The sequence below is a fragment of the Gossypium arboreum genome, chromosome 4 (assembly GCF_025698485.1).
Source record: "Gossypium arboreum isolate Shixiya-1 chromosome 4, ASM2569848v2, whole genome shotgun sequence".
Classification (NCBI taxonomy): Eukaryota; Viridiplantae; Streptophyta; class Magnoliopsida; order Malvales; family Malvaceae; genus Gossypium; species Gossypium arboreum.
The window spans coordinates 20,744,763-20,769,789 of record NC_069073.1 but is presented as its reverse complement, the minus strand read 5'-3'; the positions used below and the strand labels follow the sequence as shown (position 1 = coordinate 20,769,789).

General features: G+C 35.6%; 1 non-coding gene across 1 annotated transcript; it reads left to right on the top strand.

Annotated features, from left to right (window-relative positions):
* The first annotated feature begins 11,969 nt into the window (after positions 1–11,969).
* LOC128292244 (small nucleolar RNA R71) lies at positions 11,970–12,076 on the top strand. Its single transcript, XR_008282228.1, has one exon. It is a non-coding gene; the product is annotated as a small nucleolar RNA R71 (small nucleolar RNA).
* The last annotated feature ends 12,951 nt before the right edge of the window (positions 12,077–25,027 follow it).

The window sequence follows — 25,027 nt, the reverse complement described above, 5'->3', positions numbered from 1 at the left end:
TCATCAATTAAGAGTTAAAGAGGGGATATTTATAAGACAAATGTTCGGGACTCGATACGGTCATTACGAGTTTCGGTAATGCCATTTGGGTTGACTAATGCTCCGCAAAGATTCATGGATTTGATGAATCGGGTATTCCACCATACTTGGATCGATCAGTAGTCATTTTTATTGATGATATCTTGGTGTATTCGAAACGGAAGAGAAGCATGATGAGCATCTTCGTAGTAGTCTTTGCAAGTGTTAAGGGAGAAGCAACTTTATGCAAAGTTTAGTAAGTGCGAGTTTTGGTGAAGGAAGTTACCTTCTTGGGGCATGTTGTGTCTGGCTGAAGGATCAAGGTGGACCTCGAAAGATTGAAGCCATTTTGGAATGGAAGCCACCGAAGTCGATAATGAAATTCAAGTTTTCTGGGTTGGCGAGTTATTATCGGAGATTCGTGGAAGGATTTTCTCGTGATGGCGAAGACCGCTAATCTAAACTTATAAGGAAGGAGCACCTTTTGTTTGGACAGATAAGCGAAAGAGGCTTTTGAGAAGTTGAAGAAGGTTTTGACTGAAGCGCCAGCTTTGATTCACCAGAGTCCGGTAAGGATTTCACGGTGTCTGCCGATGCGTCACATGTAGGTTTGGGTGCGTGTTGATGCAAGAGGGTAAAGTGGTCGCTTATGCTTCACGACGCCTTAAGCCACATGAGGTGAACTACCCACGCATGACTTGGAATTGGCGGTAATCTTTGCACTTAAGATATGGAGGCATTACGTATGGAGAGAAATGCATCATCTATACGGATCACAAGAGTCTTAAGTACTTGCGACTCAAAAGGAGTGAATCTTAGGCGTGAAGGTGGATAGAGTTGTTAAAGGACTATGACTGCTCGATTGAGTACCACCTGTAAGGCGAATGTCGTGGCGATGCGCTAAGTCGAAGAGTCAGGCGGAATTAAAGGCGATGTTTGCTCATCTAAGTTTGTATGCCGACGGGAGTTTGTTGGCAGAGTTACAGGTGAGACCGACTTGGGTAGAACAGATTAAGAAGCAACAGTTGGAGGACGAGACGTTGGTTGCTCGGTTTCGGCAAGTTGAGAAGGGTCTAGGCGCGCAACCAACTCTGCTTAATTATGACAAATGTACTCTTTAGACAGGGTCTATTCCTCCTTTGAATAAGAGCTTAACTTGAATCAATATCATGGAATATCAAGACAAGAATTAAGAACAAGCCAAATATTTATCATACAATTCAGAAAATAATAACAAGATTCGTCTTAGGTTTCATTCCCCTTAGGTATTTAGGGGATTTAGTTCATAACTAAAAAGGAAAACATCTCAGGAGAATAATGAATACAAAACATAAAGAAAAACCCAAAACTCCTGAAGGGAAATTAAAGGGAGATATTCAGTTTTGATGATGAATCCAGCTTCTGAGATGGATTAATCGGCTTTCTTTGAGCAGTTCCCTACTTCCCTCCCTATGTGTCCCTTTTCCTCCTCCTCTAGGGTGTATTTATAGGCTTTGGAATGCCTAAAAAACCCTCAAAATTGGCCTTTTTTGAATTGGACTAAACTTGGGCTCGGTAGGGACACGCCCATGTGACTCGCCCGTGTGACACGCCAATGTGTGATTGATCAAGGCTGTAGTCAAGCCTGTTAAATAGGCACGGGTGTGTGGTCCACCCGTGTGAGTCGTGCTTCGATTCTGCCAAATTGACACGACCGTGTGGTCTACCCATGTGAGGAGGTCCAGGCCGTATTGATTTCGTACGTTGGCCTATTTCCTCCGTTTTTGGCCCGTTTCTCGTTCCTTTCGCTCTCCTATGCTTGTCTAAGTAGAAAACATGAAATTAAGGCATTAGGAGCATCGAATTCACCAATTTCAAGGAAAAATCATTCATAAAATGTGTTAAGCATGGGGTAAAAATATGTATAAGTTACAGTTTATCAAATACCCCTACACTTAAGCATTTGCTTGTCCTCAAGCAAAATCCTCAACTCATAATCAAAATAAATTCTTCTCAGCTTATAAATTCTATCAATCATATTTCAAAATAATCTATAGGTAATCATACGTTGAAAATTCAACTGAAAGAACATCAAAGTTTCAAACATTCCAAGTTGAGCATTTTATCATGAAAACATAGGTGTCTCCCCTTATTAAAGTAATTACCTTTAATTCAAAATATCACAGAATTTCACATACTCACTAAAGATTCACTCAAATCACTCAAGGTGTTTAAGGACAATAAAATGAAGCACTCAATAGTCAATAATGAAGAGTCATTACCATAGGCTTTCATGAAAACCAAATCTCCACCACTATAAATTGAGACGAAACAGCAATCAAAAGGTCTTTAGAGGGTTGTAACGTGGCTTTGGTTAGAGGGTGTGGTCACAAGCTGAATGAAATGGTTAGAATCGATATTGAATTGACAAATTTCCTAACTAGAAAAATGACTAATCAACAATTGCGTACAATAGAGCTTTTTCTTAGAATATGAAATTTAACTTCTTTAGCTCAGAAGATCACTACTACTAATATGTATACACATTTTTTTTAAGAACAAGTCAAATTACAAAATAAAATAAAACATACCTAAGAAATTATTCCAACTCAAATCTCGAAAAAAATAGGGATCAAATTTATTTAGGGATTTCAACAATAATGAGTTATGGGTTAATATTGAGGGTAAATCAATGAATGGGTTGTTAGGTTCAAGGGTGTTCACTAAGGTTTAATTGTGAAGGTAGGCTTTTATGGAGTGAGTGGGCTAAACCTAAGTGCCTTTATCATTTTGACATATCAAATCAAATGGTGTGGTCTTGACATGCATAATCAAGCAAGTTCTAGAATAGCAATTCAATACTGACGTACTCATAATGAAAGTGAGCATGAAAGAAATAATAGATGCTCTAAAGGCTCAAGATCTCACAAAAATTATGGCTTTTTGATATTTAAAACTTGTGAATCCCAACTCAAGATAATACCTAAACTTGGGGAAACAACCTAAAAGTTTTTAATTCCTCAAAAATCAACTTATCATGCTTGATTCCCTAATGTTTTAAAGTTTAAATCCTCAATAAATAAATGCCTATGTTTTAATTCAAGATATATCAATAAAAGTTATAAATCAATCAAAATTTATTCTAAACATGATATGAGAGCTTTTCAAGAGAACAAGGCAATCATTCAGGGATTTTTCTGATAGTGAAATGAATATTCCCCCTACACTTAAGATGTACATTCCCCTCAATGTACAAAGGTATATATATATATATATATATATAGGAAAGAATATAAAAATAAGAAAGGGAGAGAAGTGAAACTTCCTGAGTGATGAATGGATTTCCTTGAACTAGAGTTTTGGAGAATAATCAGCATAAGGGTGGAGGAGGATACTCCGGCGGTGGTAGAGGTTCATTAGTCCATAAGTCCTACGCCAAAAGAATATTATATCTAAAGTTGGCTATGGTTGTGGTCGAGCAGGACATGGCAGTCGTGGAGAACCTTTCCCGGTGGAGTTTTTAGTTCCTATGTGATGATGACCTGAGGAGCTCTTTATGATTGTGATAAAATCAGGAACTCTTTAAGAGGTAAACTGAAGCATAATTACTCGTAATGGAATAGCCGAAGAATAAAAATCGTAAAAACTTAGGATAAAATAGTATTAAAAGGAAATAAAAAATATACTTTCAAAATATAGAGATAAAAATAAAATAAATAATAGGTGTTTATAGAGAAATTGGCTCAGCCCGTGCGTTTCGTAATTTTTGACATTAGGCGCATTGGTGTACACGACCATGTTGCATGACCGTGTCAATCTCCGTTCGCTTCTCCCACGCCCGTGTATGAAGGCGCACGCCCGTGTTAAATTGACAGGTTTACCCACGGTTTCAAAACACGAGCGTGTTTCCTACTTGTGTTATTCTGGAAGTTTCGCCCATGACCATGTCGCACGGCTGTGGCTACTTATCGCATCCCGTGTTGGGAAATTTTTTTTCCATGTTTTCACACAACCGTATCGCATGGCCGTGTTGCATCCCGTGGTATGTGCACAGCCTACAGCACGCTTGTGTGCCTGACCGTGTGGTTCTGAAAAGCCCGTGTTCAATGATTTCGTTAGTATGTTAGATTTAAAAACTAAAATTTAAAGAAAGTAATATTGTTAGTGCTCGGGTTGCCTCCTAAGAAGCGTTTATTTAAAGTCTAAGCTAGACTTTACCGTGCGAGTATACTTAAGGAGATTCGTGGAGCTGTAGCTCCTCCTTGTCATCTTTAAATTTCTCACTGTTGTAAGGCTTCAGGCGATGTCCATTAACTTTGAAAGTACCTTACGATGGGTGACTTCTTTCTACGGTGCCGTATGGGAAAACTGTTTTGACTACGAACGGACCTGACCATCGTGATTTAAGCTTCCCAGGGAACAATTTGAGTCTCGAGTTATATAATAGTACAAGATCTCTGACTTTAAATTGTTTATTTTGTTTTAACTGAGCATCATGGCGTAGTTTCGTTGCTTCCTTGTATAGTCTTGAATTTTCATATGCATAGGTTTGCCATTCATCTAACTCGTTCAACTGCATCAACTTGTTCTCACCTGCAAGTTTGGGATCAAAGTTTAGAAATTTTATAGCCTAGAATGCTTTGTGTTCTAACTCAAATGGTATATGACAACTTTTTCCATAAACGAGTTTGTATGGTGATGTTCCTATGGAGGTTTTAAAAGCAGTTCTATAGGCCTATAATGCATCATATACTTTCATTGCCTAATCTTTCCTCTTTAATCCTACCGTCTTTTTTAGGATACATTTAAGTTCTCGATTTGCCACTTCGACTTGGCCACTAGTTTGAGGGTGGTAAGGGGTAGCTGTTCGGTGGTAAACTCTATATTTCTTGAGAGTCTTTTCAAATTGGGCATTACAGAAATGAGTCCCCCTATCGCTGATGATTAATCTAGGTGTTCCAAATCGAGAGAAAAGTTTTTTAAGGAAACGTACCAGTACTCTAGCATCATTTGTAGGCAGAACTTGGGCTTTAACCCATTTAGACATATAATCGACAGCTACTAGGATGTATTTATTTCCAAATGAACTAGGGAATGGACCCATGATGTCGATAGCCCAAACATCAAATATTTGACATGAAAGCATATATGTTTAAGGCATTTCATCACAACTAGAGATGGTACCAGTCCTTTGGTATTTGTCACAAGAAATAACATACCTGTTGGCATCTTTGAATAAGGTGGGCCAATAAAAACTTGATTTAAGTATTTTATGTGCAGTCTTATTGCCACCGTAATATCTTCCAGCTGGTCCTGAGTGGCAATGTTTCAAGATTTTTCTTCAGGGAAAGAATCATTTATTTCCACTTCATTTAGCTCTTTAGTATTTGAATTTTCAAGCCTGGATAAATGATTAGCTGCAAGATTTTCTGCTCCTTTCTTATCTTGAATTTTCAAGTTGAATTCCTGCAATAGCAAAATCCATCGAATGAGATGAGGTTTTGCATCTGTCTTAGTTAACAGGTAGCGAAGGGTAGAATGATCAGTATAAATGACAACTTTAGACAATATTAGATATGGCCTAAATTTATCGAATGCAAAAACCACAGCTAACAATTCTTTCTCCGTGGTAGTGTAGTTCTCCTGTGCGGCTGTCAAAGTTTTGCTAGCATAATAAATAGGTTGAAAGTTCTTGTCCCTTCGCTGTCCCAAAATTGCACCTACTGCAAAGTCACTCGCATCACACATTAGTTCAAAAGGTAAATTCCAATCAGGGACTATTATAATTGGAGCATTAATCAATTTATCCTTTAGAGTATTAAACGCTACTAAACATTCCTGATCAAAATTAAAGAGCTTATCTTTTTCTAGTAATTTGGTCAAAGGCTTAGCTATTTTAGAAAAATCTTTAATAAATCTTTTATAAAACCCAGCATGTCCTAAAAAACTTCTAATAGCCTTAACCGAATTAGGAGGAGGTAATTTTTTAATGATTTCGACTTTAGATTTATCGATCTCAATCCCTTTACTAGAAATTTTATGTCCTAGCACAATACCTTCTTGAACCATAAAGTGACATTTTTCCCAGTTAAGTACAAGGTTTGTTTCCTCACATCTTATTAGAACCCGTTTTAAATTTTTAAGGAAAAGATGGAAAGAGTTACCGAATACTGAGAAATCATCCATAAATACCTCCATGATATATTCTACGAGTTTGTCAAAGATGGCCATCATGCAGCGCTGGAACGTTGCAGGAGCATTACATAATCCAAAGGGCATTCATCGATAAGAAAATGTACCGTATGGACATGTGAATGTCATTTTTTCCTGATCTTCAAGAGCTATTGGGATTTGAAAATAGCCAGATAGTCCGTCTAAGAAGCAGTAGTACATGTGCCCTGATAGTCTTTCCAACATTTGGTTAATGAATGTTAAGGGGAAGTGATCTTTTCTCGTGGCATCATTTAGCTTCCTATAGTCAATGCAAACTCTCCAACCTGTGATTGTCCTATTTGGAATTAGTTCTGTGACAGACCTAATTTGACCCTAGTCGGAATGTAGTTTCAGGACCACAAAACCGAGTCATAAAAATTTACTTTAATTTTAATTGCATATATTTGATGTGTAATAGTGTGTGTATGAAAAATTAATGTTTTAATTTAGTCTTAGGAATGTGAATTTTCTTGAAATGACTTAGTTGAGAAACTTAGAAAAGATGATAGGTAAATTGTAAGGATCAAATAACAACAAGGTGAGAAAACTTGGGTTTGCATGTCAAATTGCCCAAAACACAAGTAGTGGCCGGCCAAGCAAGGATGATTCTTCCACTAAGTTGAATTTTTAATGTAATTCTTTTTATTAGTTAATGGTTAAAATAAATTAAAGAAAGGAATTATTAGAAAAAAAAAAGAAGATGAATAAAATAAGAAAGCAAGAGAAGTCTTCATCTTCTTTCTTTTTCAAGTGCCGTAAGCTAGGAGAAAGAAGGAAGAAATGTTCTAAGACATTCGGCCATCCTAAGGGGTTGATTAAGGTAGGATTCATGTTAATTTTATTAAAATTTTGTGAAAATCTAGTTAGTAGCCAATGTCTTATTATATCCCATATGTTAATTTTCTACCTAAATAGGTAATTAAATGGCATGCGTTAGGGGAGGTAAATGCTAAGAGTATGGTGCTTTTGATGTTGTGAATGGAAATAGTAGAAAGGTGAAAGAAAATTTAGGTAGAAATGTAGTTATATGTGGATTTATATGATGTTACAAATAGATGTGAAGCTATGCTAGATTAGGAAAAATTCGGTCAAGTGTTCATGAGAGGAAACTATGTGTTTAAATGAATTAAAAATGATATTATAATTGATATTATATGTATTCGGCCATCTAATTAAGTGTATAAGTGATGTTAAATCTAATTTTGCACATTCGGCTATATAAGTATGCCCATTTGTGATATTACCTTTGATTGTATAAAATCGACTAAAATGAGTAATTAGTAAGGGTGGTTGCCTAATATACAAATATATATATATATATGTATGTGTAATTGGATTATTGATAGTAAGGTGATATTATATGGTTATTAGCGAATGGCTCAAAAGCATAAGGTAGAAAGATAAAATTTACCATGTGTTTCTTATGATATGAAATCATTAATATTTTGATATAAATATTTAGCAAGACGGTTAAACTAGTTAATTTATTTGATTAAGCTCAAGAAATTAAAGGAGAGGAATCAAGCAAGGGCAAAGCAAAGAACATCGAGTAGCCGAGTTGGAACCGTTTTACCCAACACAAAGTAAGTTCTTAAGCATTTTTGTAAGGTTGATTAGTTTGTATATAAATAATACTAGTGAATCATAAAAGAATTCCTTTTGATAAGTATTCTTTTGGAGTGATTTTCCTATTTATTAATGTGACCATATGTGCTATTTGAATTAAGTAAATTGCCTTATCATAATGAGTTAACATATGAAACTATGTGTGCGGAATTAAGTGGCACTATGTGTGCCGATTTGGATGTTGAAGCATGAGAGAAAATCCAATGCACTGAGTGTGCGGTTTACTATGGCACTATGTGTGCGAGTGTGACGAGCACTATGTGTGTAAATTCGGTTGATAATATAAAATGTGCATGAAAAAACTAAGTGATAGAACTAGTAACTAAAATATCGAACTTGAGACATGTGTTGAGTAGGTATAAATTTATCTAGTGCATCATGGTTCCATGCTTTGAGGAATCGGGTCTAAATCAATTGGGTTGTTTTGGTATTTGATTTGATTGTAGGACTTGGCATGAGATTGAACCGAAATTCTAAGAAATTATAGCATAGTTCGGTATGGTTGGAGTAATTGATTTTGCATTATTTGTTTTCTCTTATGATCTTTTATCAATGGACGGTATGTAAGGCTTATGACTTACTGAGTTATATACTCATTTGGTGTGTTTACTTGTTACTTATTTAGGTTTCTTTGATCCATTTTGTGTGCTCGGGACTATCGTCGAAGTCATCACACCAGCTTGCAACTTTTTGGTATCCTCTTCTTAGTTGGTCTAAGAGAACATTTCGGCATGTAGAGGTTATTATGTTTTTGTTTGAACTTTGATATGTATACTTTTAGCCATGCGAATATGGCTTCTATTTATGTTTGGATTTGGTCTTATGGGTGCTTAGTTATAAGGTTTAATAAGTTTGGTCTTGATAATTTAGTTATGCTTGATAGTGGTTTAGATTCGTTTTAGTTAAAGTGATCAGTACTATGAATGGATGATGTTTATGGTAAGTATTTCATGCATTGAAAATGACTTTAATCTTAGGTTCGAATTCAGTTTTGGTTGAGTAATAGTCTAAGTCTATTTGATTATTATTCCGTATGTCATGGCTGATCATTTTTGGTGTTATGTTAAAAATGTATCTAAGTATATAAAACTTGTGAAGGTACTTTGTGTTTCGCCTATATGTTTTTATTGGATGTTAATTAAGTTAAGGTTGGCCATGTGCATGTTAAGTAAAAATCAAGACTTATACATGGTATAATTTGATGTTCACTTATAATATATACTAAGGCATGTGTATATAATATTCGACCTTATTATGTTAATTGGAATTTTTTTATATGCTTTACTTGTGTATAAAGGTGTGTATATTTTGGGTGTTATAGACATGAATTTGAAAAATCACTAAAAATAATAGAAATGGAATTAAATAATGAATAAGTTATGTAATCGAATCTTGATGAGTTTATTTTCATATGGAAGAAGCGAAACAGGTATATGAGCTATATTTTATGAGATGTTTAAATTTTTGTGAAACAGGGCCAGAGCAATTTCTGGATCCCCTGTTCTGACTTTGTAAATTCACCATAAATTTTAAAAAGATAATTAGAAGTCATGCTTTATATGTACAGATTCATTATTGAGTCTAGTTTTATTAGAGACAAACGGAATAGTCATTGAAGCTCTGTACAGGGAGATATATGATTCGTAGTACACAGAGGTCAGAGTAGTCGAACCTTGAAACAGGGGAGACTTTAACTAATAAACTGTACTAATTGGCCCAACCAAAAATTATATAAAAAAATTACTAGATAGATATATGAGCCTAGTTTCAGGAAAAATTTACGGAATTGGATTTCAAGTTTCGGAACTCGAGATATGGTTCTTAAAGCGACTGTGATGCAGTTAGCCAGCTTGTCTGGAAATTTTAAAATGAATTGTATGAACTGTTTAAGTAATGAATTAAGTCCGTTAACACCTCGTGTTCGACTCCGGCAACGGTCTCGGGTGCGGGGCATTACAAGTTCATTCTTCTCATTGGCTACCACAATCATGCCTCCTTTCTTAGGAACAACCTGCACTGGACTTACCCAAGAACTGTCAGAAATAGGATAAATAATTCCAGCATCTAGAAGTTTAATTACCTCAACTTTAACAACTTCCTTCATGTTGGCGCTCAGCCGTCTTTGAGCTTTCACACATGGTTTATATTCATCTTCCATTAAAATTTTGTGGGCGCAAAAAGCAGGGCTGATCCCTTTAATGTCAGAAATTTTCCAAGCTATGGCCTTTTTATGTTCTTTTAATACTTGGATTAATTCCTCTTTCTCCATGGGTTGCAAGTTAGACGCAATAATAACTGGTAATGTAGAATTATTTCTAAGGAATGCGTATTCCAAGTGATTTGGTAATTGTTTGAGTTCCAGTTTGGGAGGTTCTTCAATAGAGGGTTTTTGCTTAAAATCATCGTTCCCTTTAATGTCCTCATATTTTGCTTGTCTTTGGGAAGATTCATTGAAGTTTAGTTTAGCTTTTATTTTACCTGTCTCAGAATCCTCGTCATCTATCTTCTCTCATTAGGCATGGCATAGTTCCAACGTGTCCTTATGTATGATTTCCTGAAAAGAATCTTGAGCAGCATGATCAATAGAGTCAATAAAATAACATGAGTCATCCTGCTCCCTAGAAAATCTCATGGCATCATAAATTTTAAAAATTATTTCTTCGTCACCTACTCTAAGTACCATTTTACCATCACCTACATCAATGATAGCCCTAGCAGTGGCTAAAAATGGACGCCTTAAGATTAAAGGCACTTCAACATCTTCATCCATATCAAGCACAACGAAGTCAATAGGGAATATAAATTTATTTACTTTTACAAGTATGTCCTCTATAATACCCCTAGGATATTTAACAGATTTATCAGCTAGTTGAATACTCATCCTAGTGGGTTTAGGTTCCCCAAGACCAAGTTGTTTAAACATTTTATATGCCATCAAATTAATGCTAGCACCTAAATCAATTAGTGCCTTATCAACGTTAAAACTACCAATTAAGCAGGGTATAGTAAAACTTCCTAGATCTTTTAGTTTGGTTGGTAGTTTATTTTGGAGTATAGCCGAGCATTCCTCGTTAAGTTCCACTGTAGATAAGTCTTCAAACTTCCTTTTGCTTGTTAGGAGCTCTTTTAAAAATTTTGCGTATGTAGGCATCTGTGATATAGCTTCAACAGAAGGTAAGTTAATATGCAGTTGTTTAAAAAGTTCAAGGAATTTACCAAATTGTGCATCCGTACGGTCTTTCTTCAACTTTTCTGGGTAGGGAATTGGTGGTTTATATTCCTTCGGCATTGGATTGTCATTGCTTTTGGGTTTTACCTCCTCTCCTTTGCTTCTGTCCGTTTCTTGTTGTGGCTTCTTTTCCGATTCAGCTAACACTTTCCTACTCCTCAGTGTAACTGCTTTTACATGTACTTTTGGATTGGGTTCGGTGTTACTAGGTAGATTTCCTGGTGCTCTTTCTGAAATCATCTTAGCCAGCTGTCCAATTTGAGTTTCAAGCCCTTGGAACGATGCTTGTTGATTTTTTAGTGCCGTCTCGATATTCTAAAAATGAGTCTCTGACACCGAGGTGAATTTGGTTAGCATCTCCTCAAGGTTCAGCTTTTTCTCCTGCTGGTATGGTGGTTGATGAAAGCCTTGAGGGGGTGGTGGTTTCTAATTTCCTTGGCCTCCCCATGAAAAATTTGGGTGATTCCTCCAACCTGCGTTGTAAGTATTGCTATAAGGATTGTTTTGAGATCAAGGATTATTACCTATATAATTTAACTGCTCGTTCTCCATGTTGTGGCCATAAAGTGAGTATTTTGAATTGGTCGATCCACCTCCATTTTCTATGCACTGCATTACTGGGTGAACTTATGAAGAACTAAGAAAACCATCAATTTTCTTATTCAAGAGTTCTACTTGATTAGATAGTATAGTAACCGCGTCGAGGTTGAAAACACTGGCTGCTTTCGTCAGCTTTGTTCTCATAACCTACCACTGATAGTTATTCTGTGACATCTCCTCAATAAATTCGTAAGCCGCCTCAAGTGTTTTATTATTGATAGTTCCTCCAGCAGCTGCATCAATCATCTACCGAGTCGAAGGATTCAGGCCATTATGGAACGTTTGAACCTGTATCCAAAGCGGTAACCCATGGTGAGGGCACCTTCTCAAAAGGTCCTTGTATCTCTCCCATGCATCGTAGAGTATTTCTAAATCCATCTGCACAAAAGAAGAGATTTCATTACGTAATTTGGCTGTTTTAGCTGGTGGAAAATATTTTAATAAAAATTTTTCGGTCATTTGTTCCCAAGTAGTGATTGACGCTCGTGGTAATGAGTTCAACCACTGTTTAGCCTTATTCCTTAACGAAAAGGGAAACAACCAAAGACGGATGGCATCATCAGAAACGCCATTGATTTTAAATGTATTGCAAAATTCTAGGAAATTTGCCAAGTGACCGTTGGGATCCTCGTCTTGCAAACCATCAAACTGAACAAACTGTTGTATCATTTGAATTGTGTTAGGTTTCAGTTCAAAATTGTTTGCAGCAATAGCAGGTCTAGCTATACTTGACTCAGTTACTATTAAATTAGGTTTAGCATAATCACACATAGTGCGCGGAGTAGGATTCTGATTAACAACAATTGTAGGAGGTAGCTGATTTTCTTGGTTTTCAGCCATCTCCTCGGTTGGGGTTTGAATATCATCCTCTATCTCGTTCTCTATGTATCTTAAGCTTCGCCTTATTTCTCTTTGGCTTCTGCGAATTGTGCGATCGATTTCTTCGTCAAAAAGTTATGGTCCTGACGGGTTTCTTCTAGTCATAAATTATAAAAACCTGCCAAGAGAAAGAAAAGTAAATTAATAAATAATAATAAAAATAAAATAGAATTATCTTGCAAGAAAAAGTAATGGCTAAAGTAATAAAAATTGAGTGCTCCTAATATCTTAGTTCCCCGGCAACGACGCCAAAAACTTGATCGTGATTTTGTGTGATATGTTTTATAAATTTATAATTAATCGTTCTTGAAACTAACTATTATCACGATGAAGACAAGTGTACCTATTGAACAATAGTATAGCTTTGGCAAAATCGGATTGTTGAACCATTAGAATAATGGGGTTTGTTTTAACTAACTAATTAACTAAACTAAGAATTCACAGAAAATAGAATTGGGGAATTACTTTTGGAAAAACGATTGAATTAAGACAATATCTAAGGAAAAATCCACCTAGACTTCACTTGTTATTTAACTCTGAATCGGACGATTTATTCATTTGACTAGATCCATAAAAATCCCTAAGTTATATTATTATCCCTCTCGAGACTAACAACGTGTAACCCTAGGTTGAATAATTGAAATCTCTTTCTAATTAACTCCCTAGGGTTGCATTAACTCGATCTATGGATCCCCTTATTAGGTTTCACCCTAATCCGAAAAAATCTTGTCACCCTATCTCTAGGCGCGCAACCAACTCCGCTTAATTATGACAAATGTACTCTTTAGACAGTGTCTATTCCTCTTCTGAATAAGAGCTTAACTTGAATCAATATCATGGAATATCAGGTCAAGAATTAAGAACACATAATTAAGAACAAGCCAAATATTTATCATACAATTTAGAAAATAATAACAAGATTCGTCTTAGGTTTCATTCCCCTTAGGTATTTAGGGGATTTAGTTCATAACTAAAAAGGAAAACATCTTAGGAGAATAATGAATACAAAACATAAAGAAAAACCCAAAACTCCTGAAGGGAAATTGAGGGGAGATCTTCAGTCTTGATGATGAATCTAACTTCTGAGATGGATCAATCAGCTTTCCTTGAGTAGTTCCCTGCTTCCCTCTCTATGTGTCCCTTTTTCTCCTCCTCTAGGGTGTATTTATAGGCTTTGGAATGCCTAAAAAACCCTCAAAATTGGCCTTTTCTGAATTGGACTAAACTTGGGCTCGGCAGAGACACGCCCATGTGACACGCCCGTGTACGATTGCTCAAGGCCGTGGTCAAGCCTGTTAAATAGGCACAGGCGTGTGGTCCACCCATGTGAGTCGTGCTTCGATTTTGCCAAATTGACACGGCCGTGTGGTCTGCCCGTGTGAGGAGGTCCAGGCCATGTTGATTTCGTACGTTGGCCCATTTCCTCTATTTTTGGCCCATTTCTCGTTCCTTTAGCTCTCCTGTGACAGCTCTAATTTGACCCTAGTCGGGAAGTGGTTTCAGGACCACAAAACTGAGTCACAAAATTATTTAAACGCTCTTTTCTATATTTATTATATGTGAAGTATCATGTGTAAAAGTATCATGTCTAAATTTTGTCATTTGAATGTGAAATTATGAAAAAAGACTTATGTGATAAAATTGAAGAATGTGTTAGGAAGAAATGAGGTGACCGAATAATGCATGGCTTATTAAAAAGGAGGACTTGCATGTCAAATTGTCCAATTTAAAGTTAGTGGCTAGCCATGATGATGATGATTTGTAGTATATGCATTTTATACATATAAGGAATATAATTATTAAATGTTTTATAATAAACATAAGAAATTAATAAAAGAAAAGAAAGCCATACATCCTTGCCTTGTTGTTGCCGAATGTTTGAGAAAGAAAGAAGAAATATGCTTTGAGGATTTCAGAAATGTAGTAAGCTAAAAATTTAAGGTAAATTTCATGTAGTTTTTGTTAATTTTTAATAGATGTGTGATCCTTGTTTACTTAGTGTTAAAGCCCATGTTGAAATTTTGATTTCGGTTGAGGTATGTGCATTCGGTCATAGAGGAAATTGAATCAAATTTGGTTGTTTGTCTTAATTAAGAAGAGAAATTTATGAATCTATAATTATAAGTGACTAAATGGTAAAATAATGAGTTGGAGGGACTTGTATGTGAAGAGATGGCATTCGGTTAAGAGTATCTTTGACAAATTTGGTTCTTGTTATTTTGCATGAACTTAGATTAATTTGTAAGGACTTGAAAATACTAAGGAATATTCGAATGAAGTGAAATAGATAGAATGTTGAGTAATTACATGTTAAGGATGTTAAGGCTTAATTGTTAATGTCCGAATTCTATAAAGGGGGCTGTTATGCGAATTAATTTTAAGTTGCGTTATTTTTTATATATATATATATATATATAATATAATCTTTGGGGTAATGTTAAGTGGATCAATTGATCGATTAAATAGTTGCTTTACTTGAATTCAATCTAAAGACCCTAAGAACTGAGATTTGGATCGGGAAAGGCAAAGTTAGCCTAGTAGTCGACATTATTGTACGAAGTTGTCGAGGTAAGTTCTTAAGTAATTTAAATTCTATTCGGTATGCTTAGAATTTAAATAAACATAGTAAGGTAAAATGCTTGATTCTATAGATGTATAAATATAATGTGATGGGTATATGTTTGGAGAAATGATTAGAGCCAAATGTGGCTAAATTATTAATCCGAAATGGACATAGAAATATAATGTGCTGCATGTGTGTTTGAATAAATAAATTGAGCCGAATGTGGCTATACTTTTTGAATTGAAATAGACATTGAGACAAGGTGCCGAAGGTATTTTCGAATGAAAGGATTGATGAAATTGATGTGTATCAAAGTAGTTGTGTTATGACTCATACTATGTGTAATCTTAGCAATGAGCTAAGTAGTGAATGATTGTAACATTGGGCTAAAAACCTAGCAGGCATATTGCCGGTGATATGATTCAGGTTATAATTCTAGCAGGCTACATGCTGGTATCATTTTTCGTGACTAAGAATTGATGTGTTATTGAACAAGTTAAAAATGAGTGTAAAGCCAAGTATGAGTTAAATTGTTATTAATTCGTAATAAGGTACGCATGTGAATAGTTATGAGAATTTTTGTATGTAATTTATGATTGAATGATGGCTATGATTTAAATGATATTGATTTGGTATATCCAATTGAAGTATAAGTCATGAAAGTATGAAATAACAGGTGAATTGTTTATCAAAATGTGATATTCGGGCCTCGGCCTAGCAAGCTTTAAGCTGGTGAATAATATTATGGGCTTCGGGCCTAGCAGGCTTAATGCCGGTGAGATAATATCGGGCTTCGGGCCTAGTAGGCTATAATGCCTGTGAAATGATATCAGGCTTCAAGCCTAGCAGGCGAAATGCCAGTGAATGAGTTCAGACTTAAAGTCTAGCAGGCTTCGTGCCGGTGATGAATTCGGGTTTAAAACCTAGCAGGCTAAATGCTGGTGATTTGATAAAAGTCTAAGACTATGAGACCTTGTGTTAAATCAGCAATTGAATTTGTTCAATACATTAAGTTGGCTAGGTATGTGATATATACTTATACATGTTAGATCGATTGGAATTGAATCATGAATGTGAAATGAGAAGCATAGATGAAGATGTCATATGTGTATGTGTGTATTCGGTCATGGTGAAAGGTTATATGATTATGTGAAATACCATTTAGATATGAATGACGAAAGTAACTGTGGTTATGAAATGGTACAATGGTTGAATTCGGTTGAATTAAAGTTGACATTGAAGTATTTAAATGCCCATGTCATAAATGTGAGTAAGGGTAAAACTATCGTAAATTATCGATAAGGGTGGTCTACGTGTGGAACCATCTTATAATTACTAATTTGAACGGTTGTGTGCGAATCATTGATGTATTGTATTGAGATTATGCTTAAGTGAAATTATAGATATATGATGAAATTGATTGGTGATATACATGTTTAAATAATATGAATGCAAAGAATGTGTGAAAGAGAAAATTTGTAATAAATCTGCTTGGAACAGCAGCAGTAATGTGATTTTGGAAAATCACCATAAATTGTGAGAGTTGAGTTAGAAGCTGAATAAATAATGTAATTAAATCTTAATGAGTCTAGTTTCTTATAAAAGAAACCGTGTAAGCAAAAGAATTGCTGATAATGAGATATTTGAAGTGGCGTGGGAATGAGTCAAATGACTTCGGGGTCCCCTATTCTGTTTTTAGAAAATCATTATAATTTGTAAAAAAATGGTTATAAGATAAAATTTATACATTTATACTCCTTAATGAGTCTAGTTTCAAATGAAATCAATGAGAACATATTTTGAATTCTGTACAATGAGAAATTTGATTCGTAGTGAAGAGTGGTCAGATTAGTCAAACAGTGAAACAGGGGAAACTTTAAGAAAAATCTGTTATTGATTGGCCAAACCAAAAATTATGAAAATTTTATGGATAGAAGATATATGAGTCTATTTTCAGGAAAAATTAATGGCAATTTATTTGGAGTTTCGTAGCTCCAGTTATAAATAGTTTAGTGACTGTTGCTCAGGAAGACAACTTGTAGTGAATTTGTGATTATGTTGTAAACATTGATAAAACTTGTTAATGAGTAGCTTATTGTTTTCTTATGAACTTACTAAGCGTAAAACTTACTTCCCTTTTCTTTCCCATATTCCCTAGGGTTGCAAAGTTAACTCGGGTTGGAGGCCGTCAGAGATATTATCATATAGTTGTGTTTACGCTATCGGCATAAGTAAATCTTAGTGTTTCGAGTCTATGGCATGTATAGGGTTGTAAAGTTGAGTATGTAATATTGTGATTAAGCCAAAGACTTTGGCTTGTTATTAAGGTAGTTTGATTATTCATATGCTTGTATGTTATTATCTCCTGTGATGTGGTTTATAGCATGTATATTTAGAATTTGAATTGTGATTCATTGTTGAGTAAGTAAATGATACAAGACTAAGATATTGGTAAATATTTAATAATACCTCATGAATGTTTTGGGGCTTTGTAAGCCCGATTAAAGGATAATATACGCGTGTATGAAAAGTTTAAAATTGATCAAAAATTTTTGGCCTGGTTTTATATAAATGGTTGAGTTTAAATCTGGTAGCACGTCGAACCCTGTTCCGGCGAGGGATACGGACGAAGGGTGTAACATCTCCTATGCTCGCCTAAGTATAAAACATGAAATTAAGGCATTAGGAGCATCGAATTCACCAATTTCAAGGAAAAATCATTCATAAAATGTGTTAAGCATGGGGTAAAAATATATATATAAATTATGATTTATCAAATACCCCCACAATTAAGCATTTGCTTGTCGTCAAGCAAAATCCTCAACTCATAATCAAAATAAATTCTTCTCAACTTATAATTTCTATCGATCATAACACAAAAACAAAAAGATACTGCCTACACTTTTAGCACAAATCGGCCTCCAAGAAAGAAAAGAGCCAATGTGTTTCAAGCAACCAAGCTAGAGAGTAAAAGACTACTTAAAGTCGAATTCTGAGAAGCCAGAATTCTAATTCGGCACACACTCCTCATTCCATTCAAATTCCCCTAATTTTCCTCCCTAAATCTCTCTTCAAATCACTTAAACCAACCCCTTAACAAATCAATTCAAATTTCCCCTCAACCACTTCAGTATTTCGGTCAAACCACAACACTCCCATGGTACAGTAGCAAATTAAAACACTTCGCTGCATTCACCAGGATCCGAACCTCAATCCTCTGGCATAGATAACACGCCACTTGCCCTCTAGACCAGCAGGCCTTTTCTGTCATGTTTTACCCGTATTTTTTTAAAAGCCTACTGCCTAGAGACAGTGCATATTCCTTTAAAAACAAAACTTTTGTACAAGCCAAGGCTTTAACTTAGGACTTCTCCAACACCTCTCTGGACACTTAACCACTGAAGTAGATACACCTTTATGTCACTTTCTTGCAAAATTAAACATTTATGCCTCCTAATTGTTCCGATGCTCAAGACCTAATACTACTAGGCCCAAAATTTGGGGCGTTACAACCCTCCTCGCATGGCGGTGGGAACATCTCAAACATGTTTGGGAGTGGTGCTAGTCTGGACCATCTATTCTATTCCACAATACGAATTAGGATGTCTCCCATGTGTTACATCTATTGGGTTTGCCACTCCAAAATAGGCATATTTGTGAGTCCCGTCATCTTTAATGTGTGTGCTTTACCTCTCCTCTTCATCAACCATTGGGTGTTGTTCCTATGTTTAGTTTGTTGTTATTCTAGATTTTGTTTACGTTGGAGCTCGATGAATTGGCCATATATATTGCCCCCAACCAAGCTCTTTGTAGGTCTTGTGAATGGCTCGATTGGGGACATAGGAACACTGGCTCGACGGCATTGAGCGGTAATTAAATGAGAAAAGTACATACTTTACTTTCGGTGTCAAATGCATTTTAGCATTTTCTCATAGATCTAGTGGCAAATGCAACTTTTATTGTTCTGTAATATAGAGTAAAACATAATCGCTTGATAGGTGGTAACGTCAAAGCATTATGGGTTGGCGCCAAACGGGTGCAAATCAATTACATCCACATCTTGGACATTGGGAACATGATAGTTGTGTTGAATTTCAAAGGCACCTCGAAATTGGCTTGGCAAGTCCACTCGCTACACCCCTCTGTCAAATAGTCAATAACACCCTCCATATTAAAATCCTCAAACTTAAATAAGTCTAAGGTCTCTAGGTGAACATGGGTATAATATAGGGCATCATAGTATCAACAAATCTCTCGACCTGTAATCGACACCTCTTTGCTCCGGATTGTAACATGGGTGATTGCCTTACCATATTGCTTGTGATTCTCCCTATATTTTAGGAAGGCATAAAACTCATAAACGAGAGCGTCAACTAGAAGTTCGGTTGGGGTTGGAAAAAAATTGTTCCAATGAGGGGATCGTGCCAAATCTCATATCTCATTGCAAGCAGACATGGTGGGATCGAACCCACGTTCTTGTATAAATGAACGTCGACTAATTTGAAGAAAAAAAACCTTTCAACTTCCGAGTTATAGAAGTGGTTGGCACTGATATTGCTAGGTTCTTGAGCGGCACATTGTTTTTTTTTTCATGCTATTTTTCAAATTAAAGTAAATTAACCACAAACCCAAATGATAAAAGGGATAAAGATCAAGTTTAGAACACAATACCTCGGGTAATTATCAATAAAATTCTGCTCTCGATCGATGTAAAATGTAACAAAATAAAAGCTGAGAACTGAAATTAAAAAAGAAAAGAAGAACTTACTGATAAACCATAATTTATACATATTTTTACCCCATGTTTAACGCATTTTATGGATGATTTCCCATTAGAATTGGTGAATTTGATGCTCCTAATGCTTTAATTTCATGTTTTATACTTAGGAGAGCATAGGAGAACGAAAGGAACGAGAAACGGGCCAAAAATGGAGAAAATGGGCCAAAGTACGAAATCAACACGGCCTGGACCTCTTCATACGGGTAGACCACACGGTCGTGTCAATTTGGTAGGCTCGAGCATGGCCTGAAGTAATCGCACACGAGAGTGTCACACGGGCGTGTCCCTGCCGAGCCCAAGTTGAGTTGAATTCGGCAAAGGCTAATTTTGAGGTCTCTTAGGCATTCCAAAGCTTATAAATACACCCTAGAAGAGGAAGAAAATGGGGCACACAGGGAGGAAGGAACGAATTACACGAAGGAAGCTGATTGATCCATCTCAGAAGTCGGATTCATCATCAAGATTAAAGATCTCTCCTCAATTTCCCTTTTAGGAGTTTTGGGTTTTTCTTTATGTTTTGTATTCTTTATTATTCTGAGATGTTTTCTTATTTAATTATGAACTAAATCCCCTAAATACCTAAGGGGAATGAAACCTAAGACGAATCTTGTTATTATTTTCTAAATTGTATGATAAATATTTAACTTGTTCTTAATTATGTGTTCTTAATTCTTGTTTTGATATCCCAGGACACTGATTCAAGATAAACTCTTATTCGGAGGAGCAATAGACCCTGTTTAAGAGTACATTTATCAAAATTAAGCGGGGTTGTTTGCGCGCGTAGACATAGGGGGACAAGATTTTGCCGGATTAAGGTGAAACCTAATAAGGGGATCCATTGATTTAGTTAATGCAACCCTAGGGTGTTGATTAGAGAAAAATCTCAATTATTCAATCTAGGTATTAGACGTTATTAGTCTTGAATAGGGATAATAACATAACTTAGGGATCTCTACGGAACAAGTTAAATGAATAAATCGTCCGATTTGGAGCCAGAATAACAAGTACAGTCTAGGTGGATTTTTCCTTAAGTATTGTCTCAAGTCAATCGATTTTCCCGAAAACAATTCCCCAATTCTTTTCTCTATGAGTTCTTAGTTTAGATAATTAGTTAGTTAAAACAAAACATCTTTATTCTTAGGCTAGATAATAAGAAGACAGTCATTACTAGTACTTTTAGTTCCTTTGGGTTTAATAATCCGGTCTTGCTAAAACTATACTACTGTTTGATAGGTACACTTGTCTACATCGCGATAATAGTTAGTTTCAAGAACGATTAATTATGAATATTTAAAACCTATCACGAAATCACGCGATCAAGTTTTTGACGCCGTTGTCGAGGAACTAAGATATTAGGAATGCTCAATTTTTATTACTTTAGCCATTTATTTTTCTTGCAATTTAATTTTTATTTTATTATTATTTACTAGTTTACTTTTTCTTTCTCTTGGCAGGTTTTTATAGTTTATGATTAGAAGAAACCCGTCAGGACCATTACTTTTTGACGAAGAAATCGATCGCACAGTTCGCAGAAACCAAAGAGAAATAAGGTGAAGCTTAAGATACATAGAGAACGAGCAAGAAGACGATACTCAACCCCCAACCGAAGAGATGGCTGAAAACCAAGACAATCAGCTACCTCTTGTAATTGCGGTTAATCAAAATCCTGCTTCACACACTATGAATGATTATCCTAAACCTTTGATCGCGTGATTAGTAACAAGTAATAAATATTTATAATGAAGTTCAAACCTAGACTAACTATTATCACGACGAAAAGGCCAGCGCACCTATCGAACAATAGTATAGTAATGGCAAGACTGGGATATCACACCCAAGGGAACCAAAAGTACTAGTAATAACTATCTTTTTATTATCTAGCCTAAGAATAAAAGGGGTTTTATTTGTTTTAATTAACTAATTATCTAAACTAAGAATGCACAGAGAAAAGAATTGGGGAATTTCTTTTGGGAAAATCGATTGACTTGAGACAATACCTAAGGAAAAATCCACCTAGAATTTACTTGTTATTCTGGCTCCGAATTGGACGATTTATTCATTCAACTTGTTCCGTAGAGATTTTTAAGTTGTGTTATTATCCCTATTCAGGACTAATAACATCTAATCCCTAGATTGAATAACCGAGACTTTTCTCTAATTAACACTCTAGGGTTGCATTAACTCGATCTATGGATCCCCTTATTAGGTTTCACCCTAATCCGATAAAATCTTGTCACCCTATTTCTAGGCGTGCAATCAACTCCGCTTAATTATGACAAAAGTACTCTTAGACAGGGTCTATTCCTCCTCTGAATAAGAGCATGTCTTGAATCTGTATCCTAGGATATCAAAACAAGAATTAAGAACACATAATTAAGAACAAGTTAAATATTTATCATACGATTCAGAAAATAATAACAAGATTCATCTTAGGTTTCATTCCCCTTAGGTATTTAGGGGATTTAGTTCATAATTAAATAAGAAAACATCTCAGAAGAATAAAGAATACAAAACATAAAGAAAACCCAAAACTCCTGAAGGGAAATTGGGGAGAGATCTTTAGTCTTGATGATGAATCTGGCTTCTAAGATGGATCAATCGGCTTCCTTTGAGTAATTCCTTACCCCCTTCTCCGTCTCTCTTTTTCTCCTCTTCTAGGGTGTATTTATAGGCTTTGGAATGCCTAGAAGCCCTCAAAAGTGGCCTTTTCTGAATTGGACTTAACTTGGGCTCGACAGGGACACGCCCGTGTGCCATGCCTATGGGCGTCATGCTCCAATTCTACCAGATTGACACGGCCGTGTAGTCTGCCCGTGTGAGGAGGTCCAGGCCGTGTTGGTTTCATACTTTGGTCCATTTTCTCTGTTTTTGGCTTGTTTCTCGTTCCTTTCGCTCTCCTATGCTCTCCTGAGTATAAAACATAAAATTAAAGCATTTGAAGCATTGAATTCACCAATTCTAATGAGAAATCATCCATAAAATGCATTAAACATGGGGTAAAAAAGTGTATAATTTACGGTTTATCAAATACCCCCACACTTAAGCATTTGCTTGTCCTCAAGCAAAATTCTTAACTCATAATCAAAATAAATCCTTCTCAACTTATAATTTCTATCAATAATATCTCAAATTAATCCGTATGTCATGCATTGAAAATTTAACTAAAAGAACATAAAAGTTTCAATCATTCCAAGTTGAGCATTTTATTTCAAAAACATAGGTGTCTTCCCTCGTCTAAGTAATTACCTTTAATTCAGAATATCAGAGAGTTTTACATCCTCACTAAAGATTCACTCAAATCACTCAAGGTGTTTTAAAGACAATAAAGGAAGCACTCAATATTCAATAATGGAAAGTCATTACCATAGGCTTGCATGAAAATCAAATCTCCACCATTTTAATTTAAGATGATACATCAATCAAAAGGTCTTTAGAGGGTTGTAATGAGGCTTGGTTAGAGGGTGTGGTCACAAGCTGAAAGAAAGGGTTAGAATCGAGATTGAATTGAAAAGTTGCCTAACTAGAAAAAGAGTTAATCTTCACTTGTGTACAACAGAGCTTCTCTCAGAATATGAAATTACAAATATGCATACATAGTTGTTGTTGTTGTTGTGTTTTTTTTTAAGAACAAGTTAAATAATATAGACTAAATATCAAGAAAAAAACATAGCTAGGCAATCCATTCAACTTAAATCTCGACAAAAATAAGGATTAATTTAGGGGATTTTAACAATAATAGATTAAAGGTTAATATTAAGGGTAATACAAGAAATGGTTTGTTAGGCTTAAGGGGGTTTACTAGGGGTTAATCGTGGAGGTAGGCTTTTCATGGCATGAGTGGGTTAATCCTAAGTGCCTTAATCATTTTGATATATCAAATCAAATGGTTTGGTCTCGACATGCATAATCAAGCAAGTTCTAGAATAACAATTCAATACTGACGCACTCAAAGCAATAATAAAAGTGGGCATGAAAGGATGAATAGATGCTCAAAAGGCTCAAAAATCTCACAAAAATTATGGCTTTTTGATGTTTAGACTCGTGAATTCCAATTCAAAGTAATACATACACTTGGGGAAACAGCCTAAGATTTTGAATTCTTAAAAATCAACTCATCATGCTTGACTCTCTATTGTCTTAAAGTTTAAATAATCAATGCATAAATCCCTATGTTTTAATTCAAGATATATCAATCAAAATCATAAATTAATGAAAATTTATCCTAAATATGATATGAGAGTTTTTTCAAGAGAACAAGATAATTATTATTGGATTTTTCTGATAATGAAATAAATACGCCCACACTTAAGATGTACATTGCCCTCAATGTACAAAGATAGATATTGGAGTATAAAAATAATATAGGGAGAGAAGTGAAACTTCCCGTATGATGAATTCCTCAAACTAGAGTTTTTGAGAGTGATCGGTTTGAAAGTGGAGGAGGATACTCCGGCGGTCGTAGAGGTTCATTAGGCCATAAGTCCTGCGCTAGAAGAATATTATATTTAGTGGTAGCTATGGTCGTGGTCGAGCAGGACATGGCAGTCATGGAGAACCTTTCCCGTTGGAGTTTTAGTTCCTCTGTGATAATGAGCTTAAGAGCTCTATATAACTGTGATAAAATCAGGAGCTTTTAGGAAGAATAAGTACTCGAAAAGAAATAACCGAAATTTATAATAAAATTCTAAATTTGCTAAAAAAATAAAAAAATAAAAAGTAGTTTGAATAAAAATTAAAAACATAAAATAATAAAATAAATATTTCTAAACATCTTTATCACTGAATGGTTCGCGAGGTGGGACTGGCGATGAGATGTGGAGATGCTGACAAATTTGCTGTAAAGTAGCATCAATGTTGTCAAATCGTTGAAAACACTGATGCTCGAATCGGGTGAGGCGCTCAGAGATGTCAGCATATGAAGCTTTCGCATGAACTGGACGAGAGGGCGGTGGTGGCTGAGTCGGTTGGTCCTCGTGCTGTAGGGGGACATCATCAGGAATGTCCTCGTAGGCCTCCTCCTCGGTAGATTGGGTGAGATGATACTGGGGAGGGGAGATTCCTCGGTGCCTCTCGATCATCCTCATGCTAAGCATGCTCGAGATGCCTTGTGGAGACATCTGCCCAATTGATGCAGCGGCCT